Genomic DNA, 23,412 nt, shown 5'->3' with positions numbered 1-23,412 from the left:
AAAGAAAGGGGGAGGGGGGTGTAACCTTAACTTCTCTCTTTGAGCTCCTGCGTGGAAAGGAGAGGCACTGAGTAGGTTTGTGGGTTTTCCTCATAACAAGAAAAATGATACAGTACCTTTTTACCTCAGGTAAGTCAAGCTCTCATGTAACTGTATGTTTCCAATTCAACTTTCCAAACGGAATATTCTTCAAAGCAGCCCAGTCAGTTTTGTGAGGGGAGCACAAAGCTCTCTTTGCCTTGAAGTGATTTTGATGGTTTGCTTAGCTGTGAATCAGATGACTGAACAGGTCTTCAGGGGATTCTGGTCCTCTAAACCCACCTGGCACCTTCCTGAATCTTCCAGAAGCTCTCTGGGGTTGCGCTAACTCTTGTCCGAAGTATTTTCAGGCGAAGAAAGCAGGAGAGCAGAGCGAGTGACTAGAGATTTTTAAAGCATTTTCCCATAGGACTAGATGTGGACAGGAGTGTCTCCGTGAGAGGTGCCGACCTTCTGCTTTGTAGGGGAGGCCGTAATCCCCAGGACATGCCACCCTTCTCTCGGCCTGGTTCCCTTATTCCGAAATCCTGGCATCAGGAACACTTCGGAGGCAGTGGCCCGGGTTGTTGAACAACGGACTCTCCAGGTTACTCTGCAAAGAGCAGGGTGAAGGTCTCACAGTGGCTCTCAGGTCAGGGGCTGCAGAGGTCGGCCTGGATGCTGATGTCGGCACCTGGGTCCAGGTTGTACAGCCCTGGATAGACTTATATTTTATAAAATGAACACTAATCCCTCCGACTGGTCCAAGGGGAGTCCACGCTGCCAAATTCAAGAGTCCAATTGAAATAGGGCTCTTTAACTCAAGGGAAAGGTCGGACTCACAGTGCGTGGCTTTGGTCTTTCTCTCTCCGGGAGTTTGCGCTAACAGAAAATCTCTACTCCCTGGGTACAAAGCCAGAGAAGGCTTGTGAAGGACTACAGACCCTCAAAGACAGATGATGGCCAACCTTCCATCGTTTCGGGTCTGTCAAAAGCTTCAGCTCATTCGCATGTTTCTGAGTCAGTAAAACCAAAAACATATTTTTCCGAACACATTTCCACCCTCCCATCATTTAAAAAATCCTGTGTAATTTAAGGGAAATTCAATCCATATGCTTTTGATTTGTTTACACTTGTATCATCAAAATATGTTTTTAAAGAGCTTGCGGAGATCCCAAAAGGCTCCTTAGCCTTTTAAATGAGCCTTTTAAAGCTTTTTTCCCCTCATAGTAAACAGGAGGTTGCATGTTGCCAAGGGTAAATGAACTTGAAAATGAAGAGGTTTGTGCTGGGCTCGGAATTTTAAATCTACCACTTCTGCTTGGGTTTGAAGTCTCAAATCATCTCTTAAAGACTTATCTTGCCTCTGCACTGTTACCCTCCATCAGGAGAACAAGGGAGTTGGTCGGTAGTAATGAAGCAAGGGGCAGAGGACTTTCTTCAGAAAACAGAGAAGAAAAGGCAAGGATAATGTACCCATGTCCCTTCTCCTTTCAAGGAAAGAAAGAAAAAAGGAAAAAACGAAAGAAGAAAGATGAAAAAGAAGGAAAAGAGGGAAGGAAGGAGGGAAGGAAGGAAGGAAGGAAGGAAGGAAGGAAGGAAGGAAGGAAGGAAGGAAGGAAGGAAAAACTGGTCTCCAACAACCCAAAATGTCCCGTTCTTCCCAGGCCAGATGACCCTTAAAGTTATCCCAGGAAAGTAATTGACATTGACTCTATTTTCTTATATCGTCGAGATCATTAAGTAACTCTTCTTCACAAATCCCTCTGTATTACATGGAATAATCAACTCTTAGGGTTGAAAAGGCTTCCCATTGTATAGGTAAAAAAACTGAGGCCCCATTTACAGTTAGTCAGGGTCAGCCCTGGGAATATAGCCGTTTCCTGATTCTTGCTCATTCTACCTCCCTCACTGCTGCCCTCGCACCCCCAAGGCCATTTTACAGGTGAGAAAATGTAAATAATGGTTACAGTGATACCTCTTTATTCTAGCTTGTCCCCATATTGTCCCCACATTGTCCAGACTGTGCCGGAAGTCAGGCAGAGGAAGTCAACAATTACCTGTTGGGAGAATAAACAATTAGATCCATGCAAACTGCAGGAAGAAACTCAGAACTACACACACACACACACACACACACACCCTCAGGCATCAGGAATGCGGTGTTGCTTGAATTATTCCAGTCTCTTATTTCTTTTTGATTTTCCTGTCCAGCCTGTAACCTGGATTTGCCAGACACTTCAGGCCAAGACATTTTCAGAATGTCTTCAGCCAGTTCTTCTTTCATAGCAGAAATCAATGTCTTTAATTCTGTGACTCAAAGAAGTGCAAGGGAAGACAAAACAAAGCTTACAGATCATCCCACCATCATTACTGGGCTTGACATGGCTTTAGCCCTTCTCACAGAGGGAAATGGTGGGACTGGAATCCCCAACCAAATCCTCGGTCTGGAGTTACTACAGTGGCAAAAGTCAAAGTAATCAGTGAGTCAAAACCCTGCGAACTGGATTCACAGATCTGTGCCTGTGGGGACATTTCTGATTTTAATCCAGTGATGTGTGTGATTAACTGAAGGCTTTCATTTTTCTTCTTAGGAATATTTGACCTCTCAGAATAGTGTATTTAAACATTAGCAATTGTCCTTGGAAACACAAGGGGAAATAGAAGTACAGCTTTTGCTTTTCTAGGTTCGATAACAACAACATTCCCCCAAAACATATCTAATATGTCAGGTGGAATTTTGGTGGAGGTGTATCTGTTTGTCTCTCTGTTGAGATTTAAATATGTCAATATATGTTCTTTCCGCAGGCTCATATACACCCCAAATTTATACAAAGTGAGATCGTTCTATCATAGGCAATGGTCTGAGGTAGCTGGAAGTTTCTATGAGTTTTAGGAGTCCTCTGTCTATGCAACTGGGAGTGGTTTTCTCGGAAGATGCCGGTCAGATCAGCAGGCAAAGAATATTGATCCCAGAAACAGCTTGATAGAAGTTTTTGCCCTTTAGAGGCAAGGGCCTGGGTACATACCAATGTGGGTTTTGCTGTACCTGCTTTGACTTCAGTTTAAATATTCTTATAGTTGGAGGGTTAGAGCTCATTTGATGCATTTGTTCCAGAAATTTTCTGAAGATGAGACCCATGGGGAGGTGTGGCCTCAGTCTAGACCACCCAAGTCAGTATTTCCAGGGGAGAGGCCTGACCATGAGCATTCTAAACAAGCCCTTCAGGTAGCCTGACAGAAACGCTGACCTCGTACGTGTGCCTACATCTAGCTGGTTAGTGCCCAAGCTGGGTGGACGCTGAGTCCCCCTCCTTCTAAACTGTGTTCTTTCCATTTTGCGCCCCCTCCCCCCCCCCCCCCCCCCCCGCGTCTTCAGTGAGCAAAGCTGGGCTTTCTGGAGAGATCCATGAGCAGGACTCAGAAGTTCTGGACTTGCGTGTCCTTGCATAAGTATCTAAAATTCTCTCACTCTTGCTATCCCCCTGTGTCAAATGCAGGGCTGAGAGGAGATGTCAGAGACCCCTTCCAGCTTTCCTGTGCAGAGACAATGGCAATCATGACCGTATAGCCCATAAAATCAGGGGCTGCTTCTTTCTGATCTCTGAGCCCCCAGCACCTAGTATATAAAGAAGATCAATAAAATGTTGGTAGAAGAAAGAAAACGACTTATGAATGTGGCATGTTGAACTGTATGGTCCTCAATACAAACGCTTTTGCATGCTTTTGTCTTCTAGGCTTGCATGTGTAAAAGTCATTTTTATCAAAGGGAATCTGATGTTACAGAGCAGTATTTTCATGAAGCTTCATTACAAATTTGGGCATTTGCTTTCACTGGCACATCCATGAAAACTCTATATTATCTTTGGATTCGAGCTGTTTCAAAATGAGTCACTGTCTTCAAGAACACGGAGAGGAACCTCTTCCTTGTCTCCCACGTTCCAACCTGAAATCCTCAGACCTTTAAGTCACATCCTCTGTTTTCTTTAAAAAAGAAAAGCAGACAGCACTGTTGTTTTCCATTTAGCCTTTTCACATGTCCCGGAGAACAGACCATTTCCAGGGAAGTATGTTACAATTTAAAGCCTTACAACATCAAAATTCACTTAAAAAACCCGGGAGGTCAGCCCATCCTCTGCGAGGCTGCTATTAATTTAAACGTCCTGTGTGGATACAACACAGGTGCAAGGCTTTAAAGGAGTCAGGAAATGAAGTGATAGAAGACATCGGGCACTGGCCTGAAACATTACTTCATGACTTGCAAGATGGCGGAGCAGGAGCAAAACCAGAAGAGAATCCTGTGTGGATAGAATTCTACAGGTGAGGCTGGCAGGTCAGTGAGCGTTCTTGTCTCCCATCTGGTCCCCATTTGATGGCTTCACAGGACGATAGAGGGAGCTGGGGAGGAGAGAAGGGCTGAGGAGGGAGAGCTGGAGGAAACCAGCAGGTCGTGAAGTCTAATTCAAGCTCTCCCCGGGCTTTGTCTTGATCATTGTGAAAGGAGGTGTGACTCCACAATGTGGCAGCCTCTGGCACATTCTTTACCCATATTTTGAGAAAGAAAGGCAATCAAGAAAACAAGGAACGTCAATGTGTGATACTTTACAGACCTGGGGGAGGGAACTTTTTTTTTTTTTTTTTTTTAAGTAGGTGGTTAAGTTCTGTGATCATTTGGTCCTTTTTCAGGATATTAAGTAAACCGTTAGAATGAAATTGTTAGCACCAGGGTTGTCTCAGAGATCCAAAACTCATGACTTGTCACTGGGTTTGTTATATGACCTGCGGGGGGGTGGGTGTTATTTGTGAACTGATGCTGTCAAGAACACTCCCAGGAAAAAGTCAGAACACACGTGAGATGTCCCAGGAACCACCGCTTTATTTCAGGTTTTTATTGACCTTGCAAATAAAGGTTCAGCTAACTTGGAGACACGTTCCAGGAGATGCCCAAATAGGGACTTTGGAAGAACATCTGAAGGACACCAGCCGGCCCTAGAAAATAAGCCATCTTATCTCCATTTCCAACCCTTCTCCTGTTTCCCCACATAGCGCTGATCTCTACAATTTACTTCCCATTTACAAAGGCAGGGATTAAGGTGTCTGCCTGTATACATTTCCAGTGATTGTGTTCTACTGACAATTCTGTTCTCTCAATTAGAATATAAGTCCCTAAAGGAAAGAAATATGCCTATCCTTTTGTTTGTACCCAAGCATCTGGTACCTTACAAAATGTCCCCTATGAGCTCAAAAAGTAGTTGCTGACTTGACTGATAAGAAAACTTTGTCTGATCAGAGAGTGTGCCTGATATAGGCATAACTTCCAGAATTTATCACATTGCTATACTTGTATAAATGCCCTGAATGGACTCATAAGTTTCAAATCTGTTGACAAATCTTCCAGAACAAAATGTGAGAAGAGTTAAAGTCGAGAAGAGGGCTTGGGTTGAAGACAACCACCTAGAGAGAGTTATTCTAATTGCTTGTATACTTTCTCCATGATACTGATGGCAGGGATTGTGTCTCATTCATCTTTAGAAACAACTGGTATCATGCTTTTTTGGAAATGGGAAGTCTATAAACATTTGTTGTATAAAACTGGGAGAATATTTGGATCACTTTAATTTTGACTGTTGCCTTTGTATTTGTATTATGTATCATTCATTCTCTCTGGCCGAGAAAGAGACCAACATCAGACCAAACCTTTACTTGTCCTTTTCAAAACCCGTGTCTGAGCCAGACGTCCTCTTCAAATGAGAAGAGCTACAGACCTTGGTGAAGATGACACCTCGGAACCTGAGTGTGCTCACCTGGCCCTCGCAGCAACTTCATTCATATGCGTCGTCACCCTCCCCTGGTTGGTAAGGTTTTGGTGGCAGAGGTCACCAACCAGCAACCCACTTACATTAATGGATTGCAAAGCAGAGGTAAATAAAAATGTGGAGAAGTATTCTCCCGGCCAAGTGGGTTAGAAGAACACTTGTAGCCAACATGAGAGAATTCATATTTTAGGTCTTTGGCCACAGGACTTCTAAGCCTTTATAAAAGTCAGAAACAAGATCTCTAAGAAGAGACAAGAGTGAAGCAAGATGCTCATCAGACAATCTGAGACAGCCAGCCAGCTCTGCCATGCATCAGACCAATATGTTTCTAAATACATATTGGTAGTTATACCAAGAAAAACCACATGTGCACCAAAACATTGGTCTTCGGAATTAAAAACATGGTTTGCTTCTTGGACAGATGAATAACATCCACAGATTAATAAATGCCTCAGGTGCCTTATTTCTAAATGGTTCACAAGTTTGGAGTGGCAGAAAAAAATAGACATGGCAGTGTGTTCTCTGCACGCGTGAAAATACCATGCATTACTTTTGTTTTGTGGGTCTGGAAAGATCTTCTCTTTTTTGGAGGGGCTTCTGTAAACTGGAACCGTGTGAATTAGTTGCAAAGCTGAATTCTGCTTAGTGGTAAATAGAAAGGTGCAAGGCATAAGGGAAGTGTCAAGGTGAAGACATCTCCCTGAGTGTACTGGTCAGCAGAGTCTGTCAGACATGATGCATATGGACCCACTTCTTACCACCTCCACGACTGCCGTCCCGATCCCAGCCATGAACATCTTTCACCTGGATGGTTGCAGTAACCCCCTAAGGGTTCTCTTTGCTTTTAGCCTCACCTTCCCACCCTTGTTTCCGACACAGGAGCCTAAGCAATTAAATCAGAGGATTTTAAGCTTCTGAGCTTCCACAGGGTTTCCAGATAAAATATGGGATGCCCAGTTAAATGTAAATTTCAAATAAATAATGAAAATTTTTTAGCATTAGTATCTCAAAAGTTGCATGGGGCATATTTACACTAAAGAATATTTGTATTGCTTTCCTATTGCTGTAGCAAATTTTTATAAACAGTGACTTAAAAAAAAAAACCCACAAGTTTATTACCTTAAAGTTCTGGAGACCTGAAGTCCAAAATGGGCTAAAATCAAAGCGTTGACAAGATTGAGTTCCTTCTGAGGGCTCTAGGAGAATGTCTGTTTCCTTATCTCTTCCACTTTATAGAGGCAGCTTGGCTCTGGACACCTTCCTTCATCTTCATAGGGCAACAATCGTATCACGCGGACTTCAACCTGGGCCATCTCATCTCCTTCTCCAACCCACCTGCCTCCCTGTCGTATTTTCTAAGGATCTTTGTGATGACATTGGGCTCACCTGAATAATCCAGGATAATGGTCCCATCTCTACACAGTTAACATAATCGTATCTGCAAACCCCCTTTTGTCATAGAAGGTAACATATTCTATATAAGGAAATAGATTCTGGGGATTAAGATAGTGGCATCCTTGGGGAGCCATTATTTGGCCTAGCACACTGTTTACCTGAAATTCAAATTTCATTAGTTTCTGAGTATTCTGTGCTTTTACTTGCTAAATCTGGCAACCTCACCCATGGCTTCCATCTTACTCAGAGGAGAAGCCTGCCCCCTCCGCTGGACTGCAGCCCTGCCCTCCATGATGTGGCCTCTCATTGACTACATTCTAACCACACTGTCCTCATTTCTGTTTCTGGAACCGTTTCAGGCATGCTCCCTTCTCAGGGCTTTTTCTTGGGGTTCTCTTTCTCCTTTTCCCTCCCAACTCTGCAAGTCCCACTGCCTTACCACCTTCAGGTCCTTAAAGAAATGCCACCTTTCCCTGGAAACTTTCCCGAAATACCCTCTACCAACCACTGGCACTCCCTAATCTCCCTCACTTGACTTTTCTCCATGGCACTAGCCACGGTCCGAAGGGCTATGTGTCTCCCCTACATATTTTGTCGATGGTCTCTATTTCCACCTACTCTTTGGCCAACACTAGAATATATGTGCCAAGAGGATTTTATTCCCTGTTGCATCCCACATGCCTGACGGGTCCCTAGCACATCTGAGCAAATCAATACATATTTGTTGGATGAATAAACGGGAGAACAAATAAATAAGTACTGTATGTCTGGAGTGGCTGAAGTTATGGCATAGCTCTTTCTTGCCAGACCTAAGAAGTACATGGTTGCCTGTATTTTCTACACTGAAGTGAAGCCAACACAAACTATTTTAATAAGCTCATCTAAAAATAGGAGTAATTCCTGCCTCGTGATTTATAGGAATCTATTAATGATTATATAAGATGGAGAGATAAGCAGCTATTATTGCTTTTGTGACAGCTGCCCCTCCCCTGCTCATATACCCTTCTGCAGTTCTGAGCCAGAACTGTCGCATTTCTCATTTTAGCTGCTAGGCTCGGTTCCAGAGAATTAAAATGTTCGTGTGGTCTTTGTGATTAAACTAATAATAAAAAACAAACAAACCTCAAGAAGCAACTTTTCAAACTCTTCTAATTCCTTTTTTCTTAAATGTGGAGTACTACTTTATTAAATCTACCAACTATGAAATTTTTATAGATTCGACTGGTACCATTCTTAGGAATTTCGATGAACCGTTTGCTTAGGGTCACAGGGCCTGAAGGAGAAATGATAGAGAATAAAAAGAGAATGGACTGAGGCTTTCCTGCAATATAAACCTTTCTAAGAAAATATCTCTGGGCGTCTGGAATCGATATTTGGCAGATATATCAGCACCATGTAGAAGTCTTACTGACTATATATTCAAAACCAACACTTTTTAACAATATAACACAAGCCTTCCAAGAAAGGCAGCAGATTTCAAAATACTCCCAAACAAAGGAAAGAATGACAAAGTTCTTGGAATACTTAAGTCTTTCGATTCATATTTGAAGGAATGAAAGAATGAATGATATTAGTGCACCTGTAAATAAGAACTGAACCATGACATTAGCGGTTACCCCGGAGAGCACAGCATCTGCGACTCTGCGCATGCATTGGGTCTTGCCTTTGTTACCATTTTTAAATAGATGTTGTCTTTTATCTCGGGATGTAGTCAGATCGAAACCTTTTGGCCCAGACGGTTTTTAGAATGCAGACAGTAAACATTTACGTAGACAAGGATGACCCGCTTTCTGAATTTCTCCATGATTTATTGTAGAATCCCAAGCATTTCGAATGAGTATGTTATTCTTTCTCCTGCTGGTGTGGGAAGCAAGCGACTCACCTGCTCCCCAATACTAGATAGAAAACACAGTTCTGTCAAAGTTGTGCGCCTTTCCTGCCTTCTCCAGCCAACTAGCTTGCTCTTTTCTCCCAATCTTGTATCATGTAATGATGGAATTTAGTATTTTGACCCTCAGTTATACACCGTTCTATGTTTTCTCTCTTAAAGTATAAGTCTTGGGTACCCAACAAGACTGGACAGTTCAAGGTTGTGGGAAGAGCTAAGGCTCTGGGGAGTGAAGACCCATAGGCAGATCCTGAATCTTGCTGCTCAGTAGATGCAAGTCGCATTACATATATTGCAAAACATTGAAGACATTTCCTCTGCTACGCACCCCAGAAGGATGTGTTCCGTGCAGTGTAGAGTACTGGTTTCTTTTTCAGAAAGGTGAAAACTTTGCCCCTTTCAAAGTACCTGTACAAACCAGGTCATAAAGGCAAACACACTGGGTTTACATTTATTGGAACTATCAGAAAAGAACTTGCCAAAATTCAAATAATGCTGTCCCACCAGGAAAGAACATTTGTGCTTAAAACAACATATTTTCCTTTCTTGCTAACACTCATACCTAAACCTGCTGGGCCTCTGAATTTTTCCGGGTACTTCAGGGACACCCAGCTGTAGGAGGTGAGCAACATTTGTATGCCACGTGGGTGTGGCAATAAGCAAAGGTGTCCCCAAGTTCAGCCTTCGCTCTCTTTAACGGTTGGACTAGAAGATGCAGCTCTGTTTTTCTGTGGATGTGAAGCAGGGGAAATGTCTGGGCATGCCACTCACGACAATAAGATTTCCCAGTATATCTGCTTTTTTTCTTTTTTTGTCAAGTCATACATTTGGTTATGGGCCATTTTGATGGACCTTTATCGGCACCTTGGACTTTTCAAATGCCTGAACACTTACACACCCACTCTCACTATTTAAAAGTCAGATCATGTTCTTGTTTTAAGTCAAGTGTCCATCTTACTCGCACAACCATCTCTAAACGTCTTTTTGGTCGGAGCAGTGAACGTCTAACACCACTGATTGTTTTGGGGGAGGATTCAATGTAGTATCATCATCATCGTCACTGTCATCTAAGCTGTTACTATGTGACAGGCATCATATTTATTGAGTGTAGTTAATTAATATTGTTTCATTTCCATGCCAACTTTGAGAAGCAGGTGCTATCATTGTTCCTATTTTATAGCTGAGGCTACTCAGTACCAGACAGCTTAGGGAACGTGTCCAGAGGTCATACAGCTAGTATTTGGCCAAACAGATAAATAAATTGTATTCCTTTCCTCAGGCTGCCATAATGAAGTACCACAAATTGGGTGGCTTAAAATAACGGAAACTTATTGTTTCACAGTCTGGAGGCTAAAAGTCTCCATAGGTTCTGGCACACCTGGGTGGCTCAGTCAGTTAGGCATCTGACTTTGGCTCAGGTCATAATCTCACCCACTGTAGGTTCGAGCCCCGTGTCAGGCTCTGTGCTGACAGCTCAGAGCCTGGAGCCTGCTTCGGATTCTGTGTCTTCCTCTCTTTCTGCCCCTTCCCTGCTCATAGTCTCTCTCTCTCTCTCTCTCTCTCTCTCTCTCTCTCTCTCTCAGAAATAAATGAACATTAAAAACATGTTTTTAATTAAAAATATAAAAAATCCTGGATTCTACAACCTGAAGGACAGGGTTTTTATTATAGACTGCATTGTGTCCTCCTCGTCCTCCCCAACAGAAAAAGGTATGTGTCAGTCTTAACCTCCAGAGCCTGTGAATGTGTCATGATCTTATTTGGAAATAACATTTGCAGGTTTAATCACGTCACTAGGGTGGGCCTTAATCCAGTCTGACTGGCATCTTTACCGAGGGAAATTTGGAAACGGACACAGATGCACAAGGAAAATGCCACGTGAAGACCCAAAGGGACGAAGGCACCGGGGGGGGGGGGGAAGGGGGACGAAGGCTCTGTGAAGATGAGGCAGAGATTGGAGTTCTGGCAGCTGAGAGCCACGGAACACCTGGAGGTACCAGAAGGTGGAAGAGGCAAGGAGGAGTCTTTTCCTCAGGGCTTCAGAGGGAGCACAGTTCCTTTTTTGTTGTTGTTTTTAATGTTTATTTATTTTTGAGAGAGACAGAGACAGAATGCAAGTGGGGGAGGGGCAGAGAGAGAGGGAGACACAGAATCTGAAGCAGGCTCCGTGGTCTGAGTTGTCAGCGCAGAGCCTGATGTGGGGCTCGAACCGACAAACCGTGAGATCATGGCCTGAGCTGAAGTCGGATGCTTAACTGACTGAGCCACCCAGGTGCTCCTAGAATCCATTTTTTTTTTTTAATGGGTGCTCCTTGAGGCAAATTTCTAAAAAGTTTTGCTCAGGGGAAGTGGACACTTGAGGGGTCCACTGTGTGGAGAAAGGTGCCATTGAGGTCCATGAGTTCGGACTTCTTGAACAAGCCCCGGTCTTTATAGACGCCATTCGAACCTACCACCAGACCAGGACTCTGAACAAAGAAAATAAGCCTGTTCTAAGGTCTGACGTGGGATTCCTTTCTTTCCCAATTTTTCACACGAGCGCCTTGGCCCCCAGTAGGCTTGAAGCAGGAGAGAGCAAGGGCCTCCTCCAGGGGCTTGCTGCCTAGAGCCTGGCATGGGTGGGACAGTCGCTTGGGAGCCACGTGGCTGCTCTTTTCTGGGCAGGGGCGAAGCGTGCTGAATCGTCAGTGTCTGAGCACTGCAGCCAGGGCGTTCTTCACCTGTCTCAACTCCTCTGGGCACAGATCCCTGCCACTAGACTGCTGGGGTAGCCAGACTGGGATCTTTTTAAAGGTTAGCAAGTTTGTCTGTTGCCATCTGTCTTTCTCGGTGTGTGCGTGCTCGCTCATGATTCTGTACAATGTGCAAATTTAGAACTTGCTTGGAACAATGCTGAGGGAACAAACCTCAGCTCTGGCTCTCAATCACCCCGGAGTCCAGGGGCACGGGAATTCCTGAGATGCGTATAGCATCGAGCCAGCAGGGAATTGTCAGGGAGTACAATGATATGAGCCATTGGGAAAAAATTTTACAGCAAAAGGAAGCCACTTTGCTCAAACCCTTAATTTTTCTGTTGATGAAATTGAGGACTACAGAATTTAAGTGCGTGACCCAAGGTCACACAATTAGTTAGAGACAGAGCTGACACCAAGTCTCAGGTCTCTCTGATTCCCAGTCCAGGGTGCTCTTCAATAAACTAATGACTCGGTCCATTTTATAGAGCTTTTCTTTTTTCAAAGGGCTTTCAAACAGCATTTCGGTTTTTTTTTTTTTCCTCTCCACAACATAGTAATAACATAACCGATTTGACTCCATTAAGAGTAGCTCAGCATACAACATATGTCCTTCTTTCAAACCAATCTGGATTTAATTCCACAAATGTTCTCTCTCAATTCTTATGTGTTTATGTTTATTCCTCTGTACCTTTGTATTCTGTTCAGGGTTAGCAAGGTTCAGAATGTGCTTTCTCCTCAATGGATGGTTTGGTTTCTGATAAGAATTCCATCCTTTCCAATGTTTCTTCAAAGTTACTATAGCAATAACCCCCCCAAGCCACGGTCCAAGTGCTTACAACTGGCAGTGGTGGACTTTATTACTTTAGAACATTCCACCTCCCATCTCAGTCTCAATGCTCACCTTTCTACCCGTGGTGGTTATCGCTTTTGCCGTGGCTTTGCCAGAAGGTTTCAGAGAAGAACACAGGCTTTGGGTGCTACTTGTGTGGGTTTGAAACTGGATCTGCCACTTACTGACCATGTGACCTCTGTGTTCTAGGTACAAATAAAACAAAACAATAGAGGATATGCAACCTTTCTTACAAAAGTATTGTGATGTCTAATAGGATGACGAGGTCTGAGCGCCTGGCACATAGTAAGTATTCAATAAACACTAACTCCCCTGTAAGAACCATACACGGCAGTGCTAATAGATCATGCTCCTTTGCCTTGGATAATGTTTGAGGTTATTCAAATTATAAAAACAATAAAGAGGGTATCAGCATTCGGATCAGTGGCTTGAGACTCCCTGAACTGGGTGTGCGGATGGCGGTGAATGCATAGCAAAAATCCCAGTAAGATTGTGTGATGTCTAAGGGCTTTTCCAGCTCTGATAATGCATGATGCCAGAGTGTTTCTTGTGAAGTTTCTTAGAACAGGCTGAAACGATTCAGACAGTAAGAGGGAGAGCTGAGGTTAGTTGGAAAACTGTGTATTACTGACTGAAAAAAAGGAAGTTGTCTTGCACATCTATCATGTGCCAGGTACTTCCTACTTTGCACTTTCACAAACGTTATCTCCTTTAGTCTTCAGAAGCACCCATAAAGGAGGAATCATTATCCCATTCTTCAGATGATGAAATTAAGGCTCAGGTTGTCTTAGGAACCCATACAAGTTGTGCAGCTCATTTGTGTTGGGGAGAAACGTGAATCCAAGTTGCGCATTCCATGATGTCTCTTGGGAAGCCTGGGCTGAGCAACATGCAGGTGGGGCTGACCTGGAAGGTTTGCATGAAAGGATTCAGGATTCAGGCAGAGCTAGAAAGACCATCTTTTCTCCCTTCAACTGAGTGCATTAGCAGATGGCTTCAGAGGATCACCAGAAGACAGGCACCTGTATCCCCCTTTGGGCATTCGCTTAGGATGATAAGAGACAGGAGTCAAGGTTAATGGGTCAGGGGATTGAAATCAAGAGGCCAGATGCCCTTGTTGGAGGTGTGGCCAGATGATGCTCAGAGTCAGTATTGCTCAGGGACCCTGAGATTCACCTCCTTGACTATCGGAGTAAGCCCCGATAGTAAATGCACAGTGGACAGGGGCTCATAGTCATAGTTCATCAGGGCTTACAAACAGCTCCAACTTATTTCCAGGGGCTGAATTCAACAAAATGGCAAGCATTATTTGGAAATGAGAGAAATGGATTATGCATAATATTTACTGCTTCTTCAAAATTATTTTTCTCACCATCCATGCAATTTATTTCTTTTAGAGACAATCGTGTTTGGTGTGTTTGCTTCATAAATGACCTTTAAGACATAAGTACTTACATCTAAATTTCTTGAAAGAAAAATCATCTCAAGGTCATCTTTACAAAAATCAAATATATATAGGGAGTTTGGGAAAAGTTATATTATGACTTGGTATTTTTACTCTTCAAATGACCTATTAAAATATTTTTCTGGTGCATGTGAAATTGGTAATTTTATGTTTTAAAAGTCTTAAAGTCTATAAGTCTTAATTTTTTTAAAAAAAATCTGAATTACTCTAACTGTGGATGTTTTTTTTTTCTCCTTAAACTTCGTGATCAATGTGGAAACACATGATAGCTTGAGTTTATTTATATCCAAACCACACACTTAAGCCATTGCTTATTTCCTTCTAGCCCAAGCTAGTAAGAACTTACACCTGACTTATAGAAATCTTCACCTTTTGTTCATAGAGCTTGGCTGAAACCCAAAAAGTAGCCCAAACCTCTGAGGCCAGTGGATGTTGCTTCTAGATGAACCATATCTCTTGAGTTTATTCATTAGAACTGCATGAGTGGTTTCCTATTTTTCCCTATCAAGGGAGAAACTGTTTCCAGAACCAAAATAGGAAAACATCTATTTTTCTTTGTTCTGCTTTTCTTATATTTCCATTTTATCAAATACCATCTGGAAAACATGGAAAGATATATTATATGTGATGTATGAACGTGTTCAGCATCATCATTGGAATGAAGAGAGAATCTAAAGCACGGTAAAAGGGAAAATTATAGAATGAGCCGGTGGATTTTAACAGGCTAATGATAGGATCATCAGCCAGTTTGGAGTATTCCTGAAAATTGTGTGTGCACTCAGCTGTTTTTGCTTCATTATTTGTTGAATTTTAGGATTTATGTGTGTACATTATTGGCAATACAGAAAGATACCATAGTAATTAAAGTCAGGCTGGATTTATCATTTCTATAGAATTTATACAGCAAGTGATTATGTTATAGGCAGTTGGCCTAGAGATTAATTTATGCTAGTTTCCATAACTTATACTGAGTGCTTTCAAGTTTATATATTACTTTAACCCAAGTCACTCCTGGGGATTGGAAGGAAAACAAATGCTTGCTTTTGATATCACCGTGCTATATTATTGTGGTACTTGTCTTCAGCTAGCAAGATCTCTTCCTTTGCAAAAGTGCCTCTATTAGGTTTGAAAATAAATGCCAACAAATCTCTTAGAAATTGTCTAATGTATAATGGTGACAATGTGGGGATTAAGAGCAACTAAGATTTAGCTGTCCTCGTGCCATCCATTCACGTAGAAGGGCTTGGGGAAATCTGCAACACTTTGAAAGATCACATCCTTCCTGGACTTTTAGCATTTGTGTCCTGGGGTGTTTGGGGGTTGACCCTGGACAGCGCTCATGGTTATTAGTTCACGGTGTTCTTAGGAGGCGTTTGAAGTCAGCTGGCGCCCTGCTGATGGAGCTGCTGAGTGCAGCATCGCATCGACATAATTTCATGATGCGTTTGCACGAAGAGCTTCGGTGCTGTTTCAAAGTGAGGTAAGCACTTTTGGAGGCAGTGTTGACAAAGTTATCCACTGGTTACCTACTTTGCATGGAGTTTCGTGCACTTCTGCTTCCTTGTCGTCCATCCTAAGAAACTAAGAAGTTTCTCCACCAATGGTATTTTCTAATGTGCATTATTGGTGCTTATTGTTCAGTGGTATAGAGATTGAAATCGAGCCAAAGAGATTTTTCTTTTGTATATCATTAATGATGTAAACCAGAGAGTTTCCTGCAAACACGATATGAAGAATTCTTTACTAAGACAGTGGAGTTTATTGGCCTGATTAAACTAGTTTATTGGTGTCATTCATCTAGGGGCACTCTAGATGGAGTGGATTTGTCAGTATTCATTAATAAGAATGCTATGGCTTTCCCTACTGCTTCTTCAATTAGAATCCTGAAGATTTGTATTCATAGTAAGGAAACAGTTTCCCACTGACAGCGATAATCGTGTTGGCCTGGGAGTGATCGCCATCCCGTTACCTGTGGTTGATTCTGGACCAGTACCCTTGGGGCTGGTGGAAGAATCAATGCTTCTCTTTGCTGTGTGGGAAAATGGTCTCTCCTGCAGCCTGTTATTTTTCTGGTAGTAGGTCTAGCTTTGTGGGTGCCCAGGAAGTCAGTAACCCAGTTCTACCATGTCCCATGTCACTATGCGTAAGTTCCAAATTGCTTTGGGTCTTGACATCCTTGTACCAGTCAGTGCCCTTCTCTTCTGCCTGAGGTGAGGATTAAGGAAAAAGGTCTGGCACAGTTACCAGCACGTAGGCGGCAATCTATCGATGTTAGTTCCCTTTTCCTCTAGGAAATAGTCCATAGGATTGTGCATGAGGCCCAACAAGAAGCAACCTTCCCCAGGGGATCCCTCTCCATTGTGAGCCTCCCTAATGGGTGTATACCCACATGTATATACATCCAGAAGTTTTCTCATTACCCACCATGGACTGTGGCTCAGATTGGTGGTTTACCCTTTGGGTAATGGACTAAGACTGTATCATGGTTCAGCTGTAGCCATTTCTTCTCCCTGGGGGATGATTAAACTTCAGTGCCCCATTGAGACCAAGTTTGGCCATGTTAGCTGGTCTGGCCGACAACATAGTGAAGCAATAATGTGTGTCACTCTGGACAGAAGCCTGGTGAGCCAGTCTGTGCATTGTCACACTCTTTCCCTCTGCCACACTTGCAGGTCAAATTCTAGTCTGTGCCAGCCTGAGTTCCACACTGAGGGTCACACCGATCAGCAGAACTCTCTGTCCTCCATGGGTTCACAACAGATGTGCAATGTAGGGGGTAATAATCCTTGGTGGTTTGGGGATTGTTTGTTAGCAAGTACGATCTAGATTTGCAGACTGATGCAGATGATAATGATGTTTTTTAGACCTTTAAGATACTGCATTATACTTTAAGTCATCCTAGGGGGCACCTGGGTGGCTCAGTCAGTTGAGCATCTGACTCTTGATTTTGGCTCAGGTCATGATCCCAGAATCATGAGATTGAGCCCTGTGCTAGGCTCTGTCCTAAGCATGGAGCCTGCTTAAGATCTCTCTCTCTCTCTCTCTCTCTCTCTCTCTCTCCCTCTCTCCCCCTTTGCCGCTCTCCCCTGCTGTCACTCTCTCTCTCTTTCTAAACAAACAAAAAAAGTTTAAGCCATCTTTGGAAGACCAGCAGTTTCAGCCTTTACCAACAGACATCCTCGAATAGGGTAGGGCTAAGAGATCAAGGGAACTGCACTTGGTGTGGCTGTGGCACAGTAAGGGGATGTGCGGGATCGAGGCGCTGAAAGGTCAAATACAGGCTCTGCATGCTTCTTCCAGTGGCCCTTTGCCAACCCTGCCTGTGACCCAAGAGCACACGGGCTGCTGTGAGCACCTGAAACAGAGCCAACAGGGACCAGGAAGCACAGATCTCCAAAAGGCCCTGGTGGGGCGAAGTAAATAGCTCATGTGTTTAACTTTTAGTTTTAATAAAAACAAAGTCTTAGCCCAGCAGTTCCCCAACTTTAGCATTGTAATCACCCAGAGGGACTATAAAACAAGGGTAGCTGGGCCCCACCGCCTGGGTCTGCAGTGCAGGAGGTCTGAGGTAGGGCCTGATAACTGGCATTTCTAACAAGTTCCCGGGTGATGCCTGTGCTGCTGGTGCAGGGACTGTCCTCTGAGAACCGTTGCCTTAATCCCACGAGGTAAGCCAGGGATCCCCTCCTTAATGCGAGGAAAGGAGGCAACTGAGGGGAAGCGGCCACCTTGCTTGGACTCCAGCTTGTTCCCCAGGTGACACCTAGTTGAGCTGGCCAGAGCCGGCCCGCTGTGGTTCCCGCCCAGGAGTCCATGCTACAGAGGACACATCTGGGCATTCTGAGGTGTCCCTCCACATCATTTAAGGATGTGTTTCAGTGTCACCTTCAGAGGCGTGGTGAAGAGGCTGAGTAGGAGACTGGCTCACGCTTAGGAAATTTTAGGGGTCCCATTCAAAAGAGAGCTGCGGAAGAAGGAGCATTTTCTCCGATTCCTGGGTCACAAGGCACAAAGAGCCCCTGAAGTGGAGGGTGTGAAAAGCCATACTGTTGTGGAGCCCAGTGGAAGCATTGGGAATACTGGAGAGGAATGCGTGTAAACAGAGGCGAGATTAAATGAATTCTACATTCCAGAAGGGTGAAAATGCCATGAAAGTTTCTCTCTCAGTTCAGCGAGGAAAGAAATCACAGGATCTGTGAAAATATTTAGGTAGCTTACATGGCTATTGCAGGACGGCAGTTTTTCCCATTTGTGGTTTGGGAACCAGAGAGGAGAAGTGATCCAAGCTCTCACACAGTCATTAAGAGGCACCCGGAAACAGGAAATGAACTACCTATTAAAAAACAGAATTATGTCAAAATAATTTTAAAATCGTAAAGCTAATTCAGAGTTTCACAAGACAAAGTTAACTTTGGAATATACCATATGCAGTGATTTTAAAAGGTGCATAGCTTCTTTAAAAAAGGGTGGAATAATTCGAACAATATATATGGTTACTAAGCACATTGATTCTCGTGGGAATGACGAGACTATACCAGATAAAGAAAGTTCTTACTTCCAAACTGAATCTAATTATCTTTACAGGTGAAGGATGGTTTGGCATCTCTGCTGCAAGCAGTAACTTCCATTTTGTGTCCCTTCCAGGCCTCGTGATGTTTGGATTTCTATAAACCTAGTAGAATTGATACTATTAATGGGACTTCTAGGTAAATAAAATGCAAAAGGGACGTCTATGTAAATAAAATGAGCCAATGATCTGCCTGGAAAATAGCATAAACTCTTGCAGGAAAGAGTCTTCCGCTGTTCTATGCATAGGACTAAAGTAACTCTCCAGAGTTATTCCATGTTGACAACTCATGATCCCAGTGAGGATGATAAGCCCTTCAGGGCAATAGACCAAATGTAGGACAGAATTCATGTGACATCATGTGTCCCCTAGATGGAAAACATTCAAGGTCACTAGGGTAGAGCAAGTTAATGAGTGCAGGGAAGAATCATCCAGCATTTGGGGCACCCCGTTTCGAGAGTAGGTAGATGAAACTCTCACCAGAGATCTCATAATATCCTTGGCTCAGTTAAATGAAAAAGAGGTCCAATAATCAGCTTGCTAGGTTTTTAGTTTGACTAATTAGGATTATGCAAGTTTACGTTATGGCTTCTGTGGCCCCAGGCACTTTTACCTTCAAGGGCCACTTCATCCATAAAAAGACTATTAAAAATTATAACTTATGACTGGGTTGGAATAAAGACAAAATACTTGTGGGTTCATTATTATATGGCGATTAAATATGATCATTATTATCATGTCCAATTTTTCTTTCAGATTTTAAAATGAAATTAAAACAATTGTGTGAGGACACCTGGGTGGCTCAGTCGGTTAAGTGTCCAACTCTTGATTTCAGCTCAGCTCACGATCTCATGGTTCATGAGATCAAGCCCCACATTAGGCTCTGCACTATCAGCACTTGGGATTCTCTCTCTCCCTCTAAAAATAAATAAACCTCTCTCGCTCACACACACATACACACACACACACACACACACACACACACACACACACACTGTCTCTCTCAAAATAAATAAAAATTAAAAAAAAAAAAAAACCAAAACAACAGTTTTGTGGACTCCTAAAAGTATTGTGGGCTCTCAGCATTGCACACATTCTGCCTAATTGGTAAATCCACTCCCAGACTGTGTTGGGCTACAAAAAAAAAAAAAAAAATCCTCGCTAACATCTGGCCTATTAGCACATGGTCTGCATGTAGGAGAATGAGAGATATGTGAAGCAGAACCCCACCCAACCCACAGATACACGCATGACCACAGCCATGTCTAGCCCATTGACACGAGAGAGAAAAATATTTTGCGGCCCTGGATTTGGAGCTGGTTTGTTAAGGCAGCAAGAACTAAATGACTTATAGAGCCTCAGCAGCTATTGTATTGAGTTTGGGTTTTTTGTTTTTTGTGTGTTTCCAAATGCAACATAAAGCCCCTGGAAGGTTTTAAGCAGGGGAGACGATGTTCTGATTTACTTTTGACAAAGTTCTGGCCATGGAGGCAAGCATCGAAGGAATCCAGAGTGGAGGACAGGAAACCAGTAGGAGGCTATTGCAATAATCCAGCTAAGGAAAGGAGACTAGATGTCTGTCAGACCTGGGGGTAGGGGTGCTGGGGGAGAGAAGAGTTTGCAGCGCACGCTCCATTCAAATTCTGCTCTAGATCTGTTGTCTTCTGTTCTGTGAAGGATGTGAAGAGACCCAAGGAATTGTGAGACTGTGCTATCCCTTGATTGAAAGAAGGAGAGAGAGAGAGAGGTAGTTTGTCTCTGGAGACAGGAATGATGAGTTCATTAGTGGCTTTTCTGACCCTAGGCAGAAAATCCTGCTAAATATTCCTAAAGTCACTGAGGGCCAGATTCAACTTTCGAAATCTGTTTGTGGGAATCAAAAACGATGGCAGAAGCAGATGGCTGTGAAGACTGCTATGGTGTAACATTTCAGGGCTTATATTTTAACAGGATGGTAACTGAGCTTTTGGAGTTTGTCTGGTCTCTGCCCTCCTCAGAATTCTCCATCCATCTCTCTGTCTTCCCTCCATTTCTATAATTTGCAACAATTTGATTTGCCCCCCAGGAAATCTACTTTCAGAAAAAATGAGAGATCTAGAAGGGGCTGCTTGTTTCTTTTTAGTTTAGCCAAAGAAATGCTCTAACATAACCACACCCTGCTTATACTTTGTGACGTCACTCAATAACAACATGCCAATGCTTTATGAAATGCAGAGAAACATTTCACAAATGGATTCTTAATTCATTTCCCAGAGGCGATGAGGGTTTGCTGTGGTTAGCTTTCTTGTTTTGAGGAGTGAACCGAGGTACAATGTAAGAAAGCATTTTTCCTAAACACATTTGAGGCAGAACTGAAAAAAAAAACCTTTTCAAACCTCTTCATTCCTAGTTTCTGTAGGCTCCCACTCTAGACCATGCCAATATGGCAGAAATATATTGTACATGTTTTAAATCTACACTCTTTCCAATACTTGGGGGAATATTGATCTCTCCTAAGTAATTTTTCACATTTTTCTTGTCCATTAACATTAATAATAAACATTGGCAATAAAGCCAAATAACAATGCATTTCATTTATACCAGATCATTTGAACAAAATGACTTTCTTGCAGAAAGTTTTCATTTTATTGGACATTATCCATTTGTTGGTCAAAGAAAAATTAAACTGTCCAGAATACTGTATAAGAGGGAAATCTATCTTAGTGTGGTTGAGGCAGAAAAATAAAGCTTCTGAAGAAAACCAGTGACAGTCTCTTGACATTGAATGTAATGTAATGTTATTTCGAATTTTATTATATTTATATTTTGGTACATTTTACACTTGGTCTTTATATTCAGAACTATTTATATTTCATTCTAATGTTAATGTTAGTTTGAGATTATTTGAGTGGTATTTACACTTGTCTGTTGATATGATGTATTTATTTTGAGGGTAGGACCTGAAAACTTGGCCAAGTCATTCCTGCTGTATTTTTTTCTCACAAACAGTTTTAGTCTTTGAAACTTTTGTGTGTTTTGGCATCATTCAACTCTCCTCTGTGCCTTATCCCTTATTAAGCAACTCAGCCCTTAATTAGCTTGCTGTCCCTTCATTGGAAACTCGTTCCATTTGATAACTCTTTGTTGCTTCTAGAACGGTTGGTGTAGGCTTGTGTGGGTTTCCATAACACAAAAGCCAGATGGATTTTTTAAAACAGATAATTTTAGTCTTGAATAGAGAACTGTGAAAATTTTTTTTAAAAAAATTAAAAGAACACAAAACAAAACAAAACAAAAAGATCTTAGTACTGATAAAACCAGTGAGAAGTCACAGATTCTCAAATAAGGGGTAGAGCAAAACATTTCCCATTTCTATCCCCTCCTTCTCCTCGTTCTCCTCTTTAATTTGTTTTGGATTCAAGAATTGGAAAGTTCTGTTCCCAATTATAAATTGATCGCATTTGGGTCTGAGAGGGAGTCAGCCGCCTCATGATAGCTGCAGAAGACAGAAGGCTGTGGATAGACCAGAGTCCCTTTGATAACCAATACCGTTCTCGGTGTGCTAATTTGCAGAACGGGGAAAATATTGGCATGTTGCCTTCAGAATCCCTTGAAAGAAAAACATTAGAAATATGAAAACATTAAAATTCTGTCCAAAGTGTTTATCTTATGTAACAAATTTATTGGGGAGTCTCAACATGTTTGAATATAAAAATGAAACCGTTTTATGCTTATCCAGCCACAGCCTCTTCCACTAGGATATGTTGACCTACCTTTCCTGCTGAGAAGGAACTCCCTTAACAGCAACTTGGCCAGCTCCTCTAACTTCCCTGTCACTTTTGGTTATTGGAACAGTCCATTCTGTTATTTAAGACTCGGTCCTATTTATTTCGATATTTCAGTCTCAAATCAGATTCAAAGCTGTGTCCTCCTCCCCGCCGCCCAGTGTTGTCTCCTTTCCACCCCTGTGGCTCCAGTGGCTTGAAGGTTGGCGGTCTGTTCTTCAAGTACTTACCCACTTCCTCCTCTTTTTGAACTTCTTCCTTTAGACTTCAGAAGGTTGCAGAGCCTCTGCTGGTCCACTGTGGCATGGTCAGCAAGGAAAGAACCAATGGGCTGGAATGCTTAGTGACAGGAAGTGGTTCTAGTCTAGCTCTCCTTCACTCTGCTCCTTTATGATGTTGTGTTCTAATTTCATGAGTCAGCCTCCGTGGAGGTGATGTATTTGCGAGTGTATATGTGTGCTGTTTGTTGTGTTTTGAGGGACAGCTTTATCCTGGTCCCTTCTATCACTGAGAATGCCAATGATAAACATCTCTGACCCCTTGTCTGGGCCTCTCATCACTCTATCCAATGGCTATCCTAAATGGCTCCATGGCCCCTCTCCTACCATCATGCATGTTGCCTCACATAGAGCTCTGGAAACTACTGGAATCCTCTTCTGTGTTTCCCATGTCCACAGACCCTTGAGATGGCTGGAGCTACCCACATCTCATATCCAGGCCTACAACCTGACAAGCCCTGCTTACTGGACCTACTGACCTAGACCAACTGCCTTGAGAAATTTCTGGTCTCTAAGTGAACACTATTCTCTATATTCAAATATACTCCCCCCACCCAAGAAAAAGACTCTAGGTGATAGGTATCAAATAAACACTCTTCTCTCCTCTTGCCTTGCTGTTATTAAGAAATGGAAAGG

General features: G+C 42.8%; 1 long non-coding RNA gene across 2 annotated transcripts; it reads right to left on the bottom strand.

Moving 5' to 3' along the window:
• Nucleotides 1-14,813: 14,813 nt before the first annotated feature.
• LOC109493066 lies at nucleotides 14,814-22,871 on the bottom strand. 2 transcript variants are annotated; one of them, XR_006588251.1, is made up of 3 exons: nucleotides 22,729-22,871; nucleotides 18,386-18,500; nucleotides 14,814-15,882 (listed from the first exon to the last, which is right to left on the bottom strand). It is a non-coding gene; the product is annotated as an uncharacterized LOC109493066 (long non-coding RNA). The 2 variants fall into 2 exon arrangements; XR_002737095.2 differs by lacking the exon at nucleotides 14,814-15,882 and having other exon boundaries at nucleotides 18,306-18,500.
• Between the last annotated feature and the right edge of the window lie 541 nt (nucleotides 22,872-23,412).

The sequence above is a fragment of the Felis catus genome, chromosome D3 (genome assembly GCF_018350175.1).
Source record: "Felis catus isolate Fca126 chromosome D3, F.catus_Fca126_mat1.0, whole genome shotgun sequence".
NCBI classification, from domain to species: Eukaryota; Metazoa; Chordata; class Mammalia; order Carnivora; family Felidae; genus Felis; species Felis catus.
The sequence above is the reverse complement of the archived record's forward strand: the minus strand, read 5'-3'. Positions and strand labels throughout refer to the sequence as shown.